This window comes from Triticum aestivum, chromosome 4A (genome assembly GCF_018294505.1).
Source record: "Triticum aestivum cultivar Chinese Spring chromosome 4A, IWGSC CS RefSeq v2.1, whole genome shotgun sequence".
Taxonomy (NCBI): Eukaryota; Viridiplantae; Streptophyta; class Magnoliopsida; order Poales; family Poaceae; genus Triticum; species Triticum aestivum.
Genome location: NC_057803.1, coordinates 433,419,788 through 433,432,814, shown reverse-complemented (window position 1 = coordinate 433,432,814; position 13,027 = coordinate 433,419,788).

Sequence of the window (13,027 nt, the reverse complement as noted above, 5' to 3'; positions counted from 1 at the left end):
TACGGAGCCGACAGGCTGCGTCCGCCGCGAGCGGGTCTTGCGGGCTGCTGATTACTGTAGCCGTGCTTCTGATGATGCGGGCTTGGTCATGGGGTCGTGGCAACAGTCCCGCCGCCTGGCGGGCGATCACTATTGCCACTCCCCATCACATCTTGATTAATGGTGCATGGGGCCCAGGGGAGGGCTCGGCCGACTCCACGGGCCGACTCCTGATGGATCCGACTGGCGGTCCTCTCGCCGTCTCCTAGGGTCTCACTGACTAGTGGGACCTGCTGCTTCCGGGCCGTTCAGACAAGCTGTCATGGGCGCAGGACTCGGTACTGTGGTGCTGATTTCAGGGCCGGCAGGGCAACAGTGCCACGCCGCACGGAGATCTTCCCGAGTACGGCGTGCTGTGGCCATGCCTGCCCTTGGTAAGGGCGGGAGTGGGCTTCACTGTAGCCACGCCCCTGCCCCGTCCCCTTCGATGAGGTCATGGGTTTGTTGGAGCCGCCGGCCAACTCCCCAAAGCCGGCTTCTCTGGAAGTCATCCCTGGGACTCGGCCGTGAGCGGGCAGTCGGCCGCCCTGCCATCGACTCCTCAGGAGGCGGCTCTTCGCCCTGGGGTCTTGAGGGGCGCAGCCTGCCCCGATGTCTTGAAAGGTTATGGGACTCGGGTTGGCCTACCCGTGGCCCATTACTCCGACACTCTCTCCATGAATGAAGAGTGAGTGGAGGGGTATATATAGCCTCCACACAAAATCTAACCGTTACACACAATTTACCAAACTCGGTGAGACCGAATCGTGAAACTCGGTCGGACCGATTCAGTTCAAAATGTGAACATTAGGTTTTTCAGTGGGACTGACACGTCAACTCGGTGGGACCGATTTCATTAGGGTTAGGGAATAACGTAATCTCGATGAGACCGATTACACAAACTCGGTGGGACCAATTTTGGGAATAAGCTAACCAGAGAGTTGGTCAGGCAAACTCGGTGGGACCGATTCGCTCATCTCGGTTGGACCGAAACGTTACGAAGGGGAAACAGAAAGTTTGCATTGCGAACTCAGTGGGACCGATCGCTCATCTCTGTTATACCCAAACATTACAAAGGGAAACAGAGAGTTTGCAATCCCATCTCGGTGAGACCGAGATCTCTATCGGTGAGACCAAAAAGACGAGGGTTTCGTGGCAATGGCTATGTCAACTAAAGTCGGTGGCGCCGGATGGAAAGTTTCGGTGGGGCTGAGTTTGACTTTTGGTTTGGGACATATGTGGATATGAGAAAGTGTTTGATGGTTTTGGAGCATATCACTAAGCACTTTGAGCAAGTAACCCATTAAGCAACACCTCATCCCCTTTTAATAGTATTGGCTTTTCCTATGGACTCAATGTGATCTTGGATCACTAAAAGGTAAAATGTAGAGTCTTGAGCTTTAGAGCTTGAGACAATCTTTTTTCCTTAGCATTTTGAGGGGTCCACATTTCTAATCCATTTCATGCCAATCATTGAGCTTTCCTGAAATATTTATCTTGAAATAGTATTAGCTCAATGAGCTATATGTTGTTAGGAATTTCCAAAACCACCCAGGGATAGTTGCACTTTCACTTGGTAATGCACATCACTATAAGCCTTGCAAGCAATGTGACTAATGAGTTAGTTACGGGATGATGCTTTACAGAACGAGTAAAGAGACTTGCCGGTAACGAGATTGAATTAGGTATGAGGATATCGATGATCGAATCACGGGCAAGTAACATACCGATGACAAAGCGAATGATGTATGTTGTTATTGCGGTTTGACCGATAAAGATCTTCGTGGAATATGTAGGAACCAATATGAGCATCCAGGTTCTACTGTTGGTTATTGATTGGAGATGTGTGTCGGTCATGTCTACATAGTTCTCAAACCCGTAGGGTCCGCACGCTTAACGTTCGATGATGATTTGTATTATGAGTTATGTGTTTCGGTGACCGAAGATTGTTCGGAGTCCCGGATGAGATCATGGACATGACGAGGAGTCTCGAAATAGTCGAGAGGTTCATATTGATATATTGGACGATAGTATTTGGACACCAGAATGGTTTCGGACGTTTCGGATATTTATCGGAGTACCGAGGGGTTACCGAAACCCCCTGGGGAAAGTAAAGGGCCTACATGGGCCATAGGGGAGAGGGGAGGCATCCCACAAGGGGTGGCCGTGCCCCCTCCCATAGGGAGTCCGAATTGGACTAGGGGAGGGGGCGCACCCCCCTTTCCTTCTACTCTTCCCTCTCCCTTCCCTCTTCCCTCTCCATGAGAAGGAAAAGGGGGGGGGGGGCGAATGCTACTAGGACTGGAGTCCTATTAGGACTCCCCCCTCTTGGCGCGCCCCCTGGTGGCCGGCCTCCTACTCTCTGTCCTTTATATACGTGGGCAGGGCAACACTTGGAGACACACCAATTGTTCCAAGCTGTGTGCGGTTTCTCTCTCCACGGCTTACTCCTTCGGTCATATACACGTAGTGCTTAGGCGAAGCCCTGCGCAGATCACATCGCCATCATCGTCACCACGCCATCCTGCTGACGAAACTATCCCTTGACCCTCCGCTGGATCAAGAGTTCAAGGGACATCATCAAGCTAAATGTGTGGTGAACTTGGAGGTGCCGTACATTCAGTACTTGATCGGTTGGATCGCGAAGACGTTCAACTACATCAACCGTGTTAACCCAATGCTTTTTCAGTCTATGAGAGTACATGGACACACTGTCCCCTCTTGTTGCTATCCATCTCCTAGATAGATCTTGTGTGATCATAGGAATTTTTTTGAAATTGCATGCTACGTTCCCCAACAATGGTATCCGAGCCAGGTCTATGCATATATGATATGCATGAGTAGAACACAAAGAGTTGTGGGTGATCATAGTCATACTTCTTACCTCGAATGTCTTACTTTGATTCAGCGACATTGTTGGATGAAGCGGCCCGGACCAACCTTACATGAGGACGTTCACGAGACCGGTTCCACCGACAGACATGCAACTTGTTTTGCATAAAGGTGGCTGGCGGGTGTCTGTTTGTTCAACTTTAGTTGAGTTGAGTTTGACTACGGCCGGTCCTTGTTAAAGGATAAAATAGCACACTTGACAAAAAATCATTGTGGTTTTGATGTGTAGGTAAGAGCGGTTCTTGCTAGTAGCCCATAGCAGCCACGTAAAACTTGCAACAACAAAGTAGAGGACGTCTAACTTGGCTTTGCAGGGCTTGTTGTGATGTGATATGGTCAAGACATGATGTGATATAACTTATTGTATGAGATGATCATGTTTTGTAGAAGTTATTGGCAACTGGCAGGAGCCTTATGGTTGTCGCTTTATTGTATGAAATGCAATCGCCATGTAATTGCTTTACTTTATCACTATGCGTTAGTGATAGTCGTAGAAGCAATAGTTGGCGACATGACAACGACGCTACGATGGAGATCAAGGTGTCAAGCCGGTGATGATGGAGATCATGACGGTGCTTGGGAGATGGAGATCAAAGGCACAAGATGATGATAGCCATATCATGTCACATATTTTGATTGCATGTGATGTTTATCTTTTATGCCTCTTATTTTGCTTAGTACGGCGGTAGCATTATAAGATGATCCCTCACTAAATTTCAAGGTATAAGTGTTCTCCATGAGTATGCACCGTTGCTACAGTTCGTCGTGCCAAGACACCACGTGATGATCGGGTGTGATAAGCTCTATGTTCACATACAACGGGTGCAAGACAATTTTGCACATGCAGAATACTCGGGTGAAACTTGACAAGCCAAGAATATGCATATATGGCCTTGGAACACTGAGACTGAAAGGTCGAACGTGAATCATATAGTAGATATGACCAACATAGAGATGTTCACAATTGAAAACTACTCCGTCTCACGTGATGACCGGACATGGTTTAGTTGATATGGATCACGTGATCATTTAGATGACTAGAGGGATGTCTATCTAAGTGGGAGTTCTTAAGTAACATGATTAATTGAACTTTAATTTATCATGAATTTAGTCCTGATAGTTTTTTTTGCATATCTATGTTGTTGTAGATCAATGGCCCGTGCTATCGTTCCCTTGAATTTTAATGCATTCCTAGAGAAAGCTAAGTTGAAAGGTGATGGTAGCAACTACACAGACTAGGTCCATAACTTGAGGATTATCCTCCTTGCTGCATAGAAGAATTATGTCCTTGATGCACCGCTAGGTGACGGACCTATTGCAGGAGCAGATGCAGAGGTTATGAACATTTGGCAAGCTCGGTATGATGACTACTTGATAGTTTAGTGTGCCATGCTTTACGGCTTAGAACCGGGACTTCAGAACATTTTGAACACCACAGAGCATATAAGATGTTCCAAGAGATGAAATTGGTATTTCAGACTCATGCCCAATTCGAGAGGTATGAGACCTCTGACAAGTACTTTGCCTACAAGATGGAGGAGAATAGCTCAACCAGTGAGCATGTGCTCAGAATGTCTGAGTACTACAATTGCTTGAATCAAGTGGGAGTTAATCTTCTAGATAAGGTAGTGATTGACAGAGTTCTCTAGTCACTATCACCAAGTTACTAGAACTTCATGATGAACTATAATATGCAAGGGATGACGAAAACGATTCCCGAGCTCTTCGCGATGCTAAAATCAGCGAAGGTAGAAATCAAGAAAGAGCATCATGTGTTGATGGTTAACAAGACCACTAGTTTCAAGAAAATGGGCAAATGAAAAGAAAGGGAACTTCAAGAAAGAATGGCAAGCAAGTTACCACTCCCGTGAAGAAACCCAAAGCTAGACCTAAGCCTGAAACTAAGTGCTTCTACTGCAAAGGGAATGGTCACTGGAAGCGGAACTACCCCAAACACTTGGCGGATAAGAAGGATGGCAAAGTGAACAAAGCTATATTTGATATACATGTTATTGATGTGTAGTTTACTAGTGTTCATCATAACCCCAGGGTATTTGATACCGGTTCAGTTGCTAGGATTAGTAACTCGAAACAGGAATTGCAAAATGAACAGAGACTAGTTAAGGGCGAGGTGACGATATGTATTGTAAGTGATTCCAATGTTGATAAGATCACCAGCGTACACTCCCTCTACCTTCGAGATTAGTGTTGGACCATAATAAATGTTATTTGGTGTTTGCGTTGAGCATGAATATGATTGGATCATGTTTATTGCGATACGACTATTCATTTAAGTCAGAGAATAATTCTTGTTCTGTTTAAATGAATAAAACCTTCTATGGTCATACACCCAATGTAAATGGTTTATTGAATCTCGATTGTAGTGATACGCATATTCATAATATTGATGCTAGAAGATGCAAAGTTGATAATGATAGTGCAACATATTTGTGGCACTGTCGTTTAGGTCATACTGGTGTAAAGCGCATGTAGAAACTCCATACAGATGGATTTTTGGAATCACTTGATTATGAATCATTTGATACTTGCGAACCATGCCTCATGGGCAAGATGACTAAAACTCCATTATCCGGATCAATGGAGCGAGCCACTAACTTATTGGAAATAATACATACCGATGTATGCGATCCGATGAGTGTTGAGGCTCGTGGCGGGTATCGTTATTTTCTGACCTTCACAGATGATTCGAGCAAATATGGGTATAACTACTTGATGAAACACATGTCTGAAACATTTGAAAAGTTCAAAGATTTCTGAGTGAAATGGAGAATCATCGTAACAAGAAAATAAAGTCTCTATGATCTGATCATGGAGGCAAATATCTGAGTTACGAGTTTGGCCTTCATTTAAAACAATGTGGAATAGTTTCACAACTCACGCCACCTAGAACACCACAGCATAATGGTGTGTCCGAACCTCGTAACCATACTTTATTACATATGGTGCAATCTATGATGTCTCTTACCAATTTACCACTATCGTTTTGGGGTTAGGAATTAGAGATAGCTGCATTCACGTTAAATAGGGCACCGTCTAAATCCGTTGAGACGACACCGTATGAACTGTGGTTTAGAAAGAAACCTAACCTGTTGTTTCTTAAAGTTTGGGGTTGCAATGCTTATGTGAAAAAGCTTCAGCCTGATAAGATCAAACCCTAATCGGAGAAGTGCGTCTTCATAGGATACCCAAAAGAAACTGTTGGGTACACCTTATATTATAGATCCGAAAGGCAAGATCTTTGTTACTAAGAATGGATCCTTTCTAGAGAAGGAGTTTCTCTCGAAAGAAGTGAGTGGGAGGAAAGTAGAACTTGATGAGGTAATTGTACCTTCTCTCAAATTGGAAAGTATCTCATCAAAGAGAACTGTTCCCGTGATACCTGCACCAACTAGTGAGGAAGCTAATGATAATGATCATGAAACTTTAGATCAAGTTACTAACGAACCTTGTAGGTCAACCAGAGCACGTTCCGCACCAAGAGTAGTACTGTAATCCTGTTCTGGATGTCAAGTTACTAGACCATGACGAACCTACGAACTATGAGGAAGCAATGATAAGCACAGATTATGATAAATGGCTTGAGGTCATGAAATCTGAGATAGGATCCATGTATGAGAATGAAGTGTGACAACCTGGTTTTTGCCCTCCTTTATTTGCATGATTTTCATTTGGTTTGATTTTGAAATTTGGAGTTTTTGAATATTTTCATATGGACTTAAACACTTGGGTACCCTTGGCTTTAACCCAAGTGCCTCATTTCCCTCTCTAATCATCATTCACTCTCTGGTTCTACCCAAAATAATATTTGGAATATTTTTCTTTAATAAAAAATATTCATTTTCCCCTCCAAAACCATAGCTAGTTCAATGTGCTCCAAAGCAACCCCAATTTTTCTTGCCCACAAAAATCTGAGAAAATTCACAAATATTCTCTGAACCCTAGGGCACCTTCCTGAGCAAAAATATTGTACCACTTTTTGGAATATTTTTGCTACAGAAAATATTTTCTGTTCTGGACATAAATGGTGGTTTCTACAACAACTACCATTTTACTTGCTCCATTGTGCCTATTTTTTTTCTTGTGCATCATCACCTTAGTAGATGATTGCTAGCCTCCAAAGCACAACCTCCAACTCCTAGCCATTTAACCACAGTAACCTCTCAAAGTTACTGATCAGAAACTTACCAAATGTGTGAAATCTTTTCTACTGCATCTGGAGTCAAACCAAAGTGTGGTAATCTTCAAAACTACCACAAACAACAAGCCAGACATGATCTTTGGACGTTGGTCGGCCTGGGGGTAGAGTTCACGCGGTGACCACGCGTGTCCATGATGCCAGCCTGCATTGACGCACTCTGAGTGCCGCCGAGCGCTCTGTTTCACACGTGCTCGCTTCCCCGACCGCCATGGCATGCCAAACCGCGCCACCATCTTTGTCTCAACTCCCTTAACTCCCCCTGGCACTCGTCGACCCCGGAACTCGCCGCGGCGAGCACGGGCATGGTCCGGCCAACGTAACAGTTCAGTCCGCACTATGCTCGTCGCCTTGTCCTTGATCCTGTGCTCGTCTCCCTTTGCCCACAGTCCCCGCGTGAGCTGCATCGCCTTCTCCTTCTCTTACTGACATCACTCGTCGCCGGGCGCAGTGTCCAGGTGTCGCCGGCAGAGCCCGATCCACTCCTCGCCGCCCGCCTATAAATGGAGCCACCCGCAGTCTCCTCGAGCACCATTCCCCACTCCCACACACTCCTTAAACGTGTAGATGGTCGTAGCCTGGCCAGGAAGGCCGCGGGCTGCCGTCCCTGAGCTCGAGCTCGCCGGCAATCCTCTTGGTTCGCCACAGTAGCTCCAGCCCCTGCCAGGCCTGGGCGACCCTTCCAGAGCCTCCGATGCTCTTCGGTGAAGCCGTTCTGTCCACTTGGAGCCCATGGAGTCGCCGCCGCCGTCGTATTCGTATCTGGCGACCTCCGCTCTCTGCCTCCGCTTGCGAGGTCGAATCCGATGCCGTCCGACCACCCCTAGCTAGGTTGCGGGTATGGGCAGGTGCGCCTCGATCCCCTCTCTCGATCCCTCCCTCTCGTTTTGGCCAAGGAGCCCTCGTCACCGGCATGAGCTTCGGCGAAGCCGCGACCCCCTCTATTTCCTTCTCCCCCTCCACCTCACCTGACTAGCGGGGCCCGCTAGTCATCCACTCAGTATGCACGCGAAGCGGTACGAGTGGTGGTGTCCCGAGGCTTTACGTCTTCGACGTCACCCCCTAGTTTGTTTTATCTAAATTCAAATTCAATTAATTTCCAAAGAGCTTCAAACAGCTATAACTCTTCAACCATAAGTCCAAATGAATTGATTCTTTTTGTATTGTGTTCTTTGGAAAGTAATCTAACAGCTCACCAAAAATGAGATTTTTCTGAGCTGTCTAGAATTTCTGGTGATTTTTAGAAGGGTTCTTGATATTTTCTTCTTGTGTTTAAAATTATTTTTCAGAGGGTGAGGCTTGTCTTGAGGATCACCAGAAGGCTTGTGAACCTCATGTGCACTAATGCAGGCCACAACAACATTTTCATGGTGCCCTTTTCAATATTTATGATTTTCTTACTTGAATGAAAGATTTAAAATACGCATTTAAATAACTATTATGTTATTGACATTCTGTTAAGTACTTGTTTTAGTTAATATGCTTGATTTACAGAATGTTTGAAACTAACTTAGTTGGTAAAGAAACTAGGATTCATTTGTGATGATAAAAGAATAATATTGTTATGCATATGAGTAATTATTTGAAGTTATTTTCTTGCATGAGTAAAATAATAAAAAATTGCTAGAATTTTTTTTGTTTAAAGTGAGGATTATCTTAACTAGAAAAGTGCCATGAGTTGTTGATGTTTATGCTTAGTGTGAATATAGTTGACTCGGTCATTTCCGTTAATACGTGATGCATATGTTAGTGTTGCATTTCATGGCATACTATGACACCGGTTGTTTTTTACTTTAAGTTGAACCTGAATATAACTCAACTTGAATATATCGTTGGCCGGGTCATGGTGCCATTGAATCGAGTTTTTCCCAGTGCAACCACATTTGCCTTATGGGATGCCTTGATTCTATCCGTTATCATGCCTCTGGTCGGTGCCTCCAACAAGGGAAGGTTATGGGCATGCTTACCCTGGCCCAGTAAGCGGACATGACCTTGTGTGCCCATTGTTGAGATTATGGTATTGGGTCCCCTTGTGGGATCGTTTTCGCCACGACGGTGGTTGTTGTGTCTTTGGTAGACACGGGGCCACCCAGGACTAGCCTAGTGGGGATTGTGTCGGAGTGGCTGGGAGAGTGTCATGGCAATGGAGGGGTTTCGTCAGAATGTCGTTGGTCCACCCGAATGGGAGTACGAGGCCATGGGTTCCATGGTGCGGGTACAGTGTGCTACCTCTGCAGAGTGTAATAATCTATCGATAGCCGAGTCCACGGTTATGGACACGCTGTAGTAGGTCACACCATGGGTCAACGCTTAATAAATTTTGCACACTAAGTTATGAACTTTGAACTATTGATGATGGTGGAAAGCCATCGAGATGTTCGAGACCAAGTATAGGTCGTGGTTGTGATCGCCGTAAGGATCACGAGATACTTCTAGTCAAAGACCACGATGGTGGTATGTTTGTGATCCAAGAACGATCACGGTTGGTAAGCCAGTCCCGAGGGACTTTTATCACAAGAGCATGATCACAGCATGTTGAAGCATTATTGCATTATTAATTGGTTAATTATCATGATATTGTTTGTCATTATGATTATGCCTGTTGTGAGCTTGCAAGTACATTCAATACACTGACCTGGCGTGTCATGCTAGATTTCAGGAAAGTCTCGTTGGAAAGGAGTGCTGCTCGAATCTAGATTGTGTCCACATCGGTGTCCCTGTGCTATGGAGTCTCCGCTACGACGTTGTTCCGCTGCCGCGTAGTTATTATGATCGAGGCCCCCTTTTTGTTCACTAAATAATGTACATATTGTGCAGCCGCACCGTGTGTGCCGCTTGGCCTTGACACCTGTTGTAATATAAACTATGATCTGCTAGCATCAATAAAGCGGTTGCTTTCTATACCAAGATGTTGTGTGTTGCTAGAAGACATGGTCTCTGGGCTGGCAATGCAGGGTAAACCGTTCGCTCTAAGCCGGGTGCCACAATGCTTGGTATCAGAGCCGCGCTGACTGTAGGCCATGCTAGACTTTGACGTGTTAACTATACGGTAGATACGAGTCTAAGTTGAGTGCTGGTAGCATTTGTTGCTGGTTGTTGCATTGCATGCACTTGTTTTATTTTTATGCTAACCTACTAATGGTTGTGAGTGTAGATGGCTCCGGTGTCGTATCCGTGCCAGTTGCAGCTGATGCCGTACACGTCGCCGCATCTTCTTCATAACGTGTGGCGTCGGCTGTACCCCCTCGGTGACGACCCAGTTTATCGTGTGTACCGGGAGCGTCTAGCTGACTTAGTGTATGAGTATCATGCAGTGGTTACTCTGTGCACCAGTTCCGATTCCAGCACTTACACTCGTACCTCTCAGAGCGGTTTTGCTTCTACCGCTTCTCAAGCTGTCCAGTTTGCTGCATTCGAGGTCCTTGTCGAGCTTCGTTACAACGAGGTCCGGATGCAGAACCACCCAGCTTTCTACTACTATCCTTCTCTGCACGACAATGGTCGTGCCCGTTTCTCTACCATTGATCCGGAGTTTGATAGTGTTGCTAGCCATCTTGCTCGTTATATCACCGCTAGCTATCTTATGATCCACGAGCTGGCTCGAGAGCTGACTCATGCTCATACTGCTTTACCTGCTGCTTTAGTCACTACTAGATCTACCACTACTCCCTCCTCTATGGGTTTACTCCTTATATTCCAGCCAGTTCTAGTTCCCCTGTTTCACCGGTTACTCCCCCGAGTAGCTCGGGCGCCTCGACAGTGAACCCTCTTAGTGCCCTTGCTGAGTGGGTTATACTTCTCACTACTCCCGTAGCCCTGATGATTCATCCTCCACCTGCCCCTGAGGGAGAGCTCTCTAGGCAGCGTCTTCGTGTTACCTTTAACCTGGAGGTTTCCGTTAACCTCGTCAGTTCAGGATCCGAGTCTGCTTCAGGAGAGGACACCGCAGCACCAGCAGAGCAGTAGAGCCTCTGAGTATCCACAGTCGTTGGGATGATGTCCGGATGTAGTAGTACGAGTCATGATGTTTCGTTGTCTGTATGAGAGTAGTTGAACCTGGCATGTTGGTTATCTTTCATGTATGAGTCTATGTATAATTATGTTGGAACTCTATTTTATTCGCCGTGTTTTCTTCGTCATTTCGGTTTTTCTCGGGATTTCGTTGCTGGCTTTTCCCCAATTTATTTTGAATGTTTCTCATCTCGGTTGTGTTGTATTGGGAAAAATCATAATAGGATGACGCGGGGAGGCAGCAGTAGCAACATTCGTGAGGGAACTCCTGTTCGTCGTTCCGCACGACAGGAAGGACACTCTGCCAAGCCGTACGTTCCGCCACCACCTGCACCGCCAAATCCGCCCTCCACCAAGCAAATTCTGTGAATGTTTGAGGAAAGACGGAATAATGATCTGATTGAAATATTAAGAAGTGTGCAAGCTATGGTTGGTCAGAATGGAAATTAATATGGTCACCACTCCAAGTTGTCAGATTGTCAGAGGACCAAGCCTCCCAGTTTTAGTCAGGTTGTTGATCCCTTGGATGCAGGTGATTGGTTACGTACCATTGAGAAAAAGCTTTAGATTGCTCGTACTGAAGAAAATGATAAAGTTCCATTTGGAATTCATTATCTTGAAGGCGTTGCTGCCATATGGTGGGAAAATGCGAAATCCATGTGGCTGCTGATGAAGAAATCACCCGGTCAAAATTCAAGGAGTAGTTCCGGAAATATCATATCCCTACTGGATTTATGAAGACTAAGCAGCGAGAATTTCTTGCACTCATCCAAGGAAATCAGTCTGTGGGTGAATATTTGCAAAAATTCAATCATCTGGCCCGTTACTCCCTTTATGACGTGGCCACCGAAGAAAGAAAGATTGACAGATTTCTTGGTGGATTAAATCTGCAACTCCGGTGTACTCTCAGTATGTTTGATTTTCCAGATTTCCAAACTCTGGTGAACAAGGCTTTCATTTCTGAAAGGGAGCACAAGCTTGTATTAGATAATAGGTCTACTAACAACGACCACAAGCGCAAGTTTGAGCCAAAGAAGGATGGACAACCAGTGCAAAAGGCTCGTACCTGGCAGCAGACTCAGGTGGAATACAAGCCCAATTGGCAATAGAATGTTAACAAGACCACCACTCAAGTCAAGAATGTCGTGACCAACCTAGTGCACCAGGAGCGCCAGCGCAACAATTCTTGTTTCACTTGTGGGCAAAACGGACATTATGCCAGATAGTGCCCCAAGAACAGCAAGGCAAATGCTCTATTTAGGCCACAAGTCAATTATATGGAGTCATGTCCGACCCCGCAAAACCTCACTAGGTACATTCATCACCTCTCCGCCGATGAAGCCCAAGAGAACCCCGAAGTCGGCATTGGTATGTTTTCTGTTAATAACGTACCTGCAGTAATTTTATTTAACTCTGGGCTTCCCACTCTTTTATTTCTCGGAGTTTTGTTGCCCAAAACAAATTTCCTTGTTCGCTTTTGGGCAAGAATATGTTGGTACAAACCCCGGGATCAGTAATCAGGAGCAATCTGGTCTGCCGAAATCTGGAAATCGATATCAACGGAGTCTGTTTTCCAACTTCTTTGATAATCATTCAGTCTGATAAGTTGGATGTTGTATTGGATATGAATTGGTTGACCCAATATCAAGTCTGCATAAACTGCGCGACCCGCGAAGTCAGTTTGACCAGTCAGAATGGGCAGACTACAAAATTCTATGCTCGCAGAAGCATACCCAAGAAAGAAATGGCTTTCACCGCTATGACTGAATTGGAATTTATTCCAGTGGTCAGTGATTTTCCGGATGTATTTCCTGAAGAATTGCCAGGCATGCCACCCGACCGCGAGCTTGAGTTTGCAATAGATCTTGTGCCTGGAACCGCATCGTTATA